Source organism: Egretta garzetta, unplaced genomic scaffold, assembly GCF_000687185.1.
Source record: "Egretta garzetta isolate BGI_Z169 unplaced genomic scaffold, ASM68718v1 scaffold834, whole genome shotgun sequence".
Taxonomy (NCBI): domain Eukaryota; kingdom Metazoa; phylum Chordata; class Aves; order Pelecaniformes; family Ardeidae; genus Egretta; species Egretta garzetta.
In genome coordinates, this window is record NW_009259438.1 from 103,805 (window position 1) to 105,271 (window position 1,467).

Genomic DNA, 1,467 nt, shown 5'->3' on the forward strand with positions numbered 1-1,467 from the left:
CGAGGGGCTGCACACGCGCTGCCCCCAGACGCCCCCATCCCACCCAGACCCCTGTGCGAGGCAGCAGGGAGGTGCTGTATGTGTGTATATACCTGTCTGTATGTACATACATATATGCAACGCCCAGGTTCTTTTTTCACCCCCAGAAAAAAAAAGCCCCGGCCCGGCCCATTCCCACTCCCTGTGCCTTGACTTCGGGGACAGCCTCCACTCGGGGCAGGCTCCCCCCTTTCCCACCCTCAGAGCCGCAAGCAGGGGGTGCCCCGGGGGTCCCAGAGGATCAGGACCAGCCCTGGGGTCCGCCTGTGTGTGTGTCCCTGCCATACGCACACTCGTACCTATGGGCCAGGCAGCGGTGGGTTTCCATCCCGCTGTTGTCAGCTTGACCCCAAGCAACACCCCAAGCAACACCCCAAGCAACACCCTGTTGGACCAGGTGGCCCCATCCCGCCACTGCTGCCAGCGTGGGGGTGTAGGGGGGTCCCTCATGAATGTATGTAAAGGCGTATACAAGGGGTGTAAGCACCCTCCCAGCCACCAGCAAGCGTCACCGCTCCGTGACCCCATCCCCAGCACGTTCCCGCCCCAGCTCCCAGGGTTTGGCAAATGTTTGGAACCGTGGCAAACCAAACCAGCCGGGAGCAGGCGCTCAGTCGGTTCCCTCCCACCCCAGCTCCAGGGACTGGGAGGCACTGGGCAGCCGGGACAATGGGGACCCCGATTTTGCTGCCCGCAGCCATAACGGCTCAGGAGCTGGGGGACCCCCCCATTGCTGGGGTTGCTGGGATGTGATGGGTTTTGGGGGAAGGATGGAGGCGCGAAGGGAGGGTTGGGGTTGGCTGGGGAGCTCTGCCCGGTGACGCCATGGCCGGGTGCTGTCCCTGTGGTCCCCCTGGGCTGAGGTACAAAATGCTCCACGGGGTCTGTCCCAGGGAGGTGGGGACACGCTTCCCTGTCCCCATCCCACTAAGTGTTCCCGCTTCCAGCCACCGCTGGAGCCGGATCCCGGCAGGCTGGGAGCGGGCCGGTACCACTTCCAAGGGTTGGGGCTGGATGCAACCCCACAGCACGGATGGGGGCGTCCCCTGCCTCCTCCTTTCCCCCCTCAACCCCCCCAAAAGGTACTGTCAGGACGGGCCGAACCCTGGAAGGTGCTGAGCCTGAGCCTCTGACTGCAGGACCGCGTGCCATTTCTTGCAATGGTGCCTGATTTAACCCCCCCCACCCCTTGACACCCTCCTCCTCCTCGCTCTGTGCCCTCCCCTTGGGGCCAGCCCCGTCTCGGGGTACAGGGGGCACCCCAACGTCGATAGCAATAGCCACCGTGGCAGCATGGGACGGGCGTCCCGCCCCAGCCACCCCCCGGGTGCCATGAATCAAAGCCGAAGCTTTAAATTAAAACTTCCCCCCCTGCAGGGCACAGCTGAGCCCCCCAGCACTGGGCGAGCAGGTCCCTCCCTTGGCACA

The 1,467-nt window shown here is 64.5% G+C and overlaps 1 protein-coding gene across 1 annotated transcript in view; it reads left to right on the forward strand.

Annotated features, from left to right (window-relative positions):
* The window catches only part of LOC104124777 (kin of IRRE-like protein 1), a 13,206-nt gene that overhangs the window by 7,156 nt on the left and 4,583 nt on the right, over positions 1-1,467 (forward strand). The window lies entirely within an intron of this gene.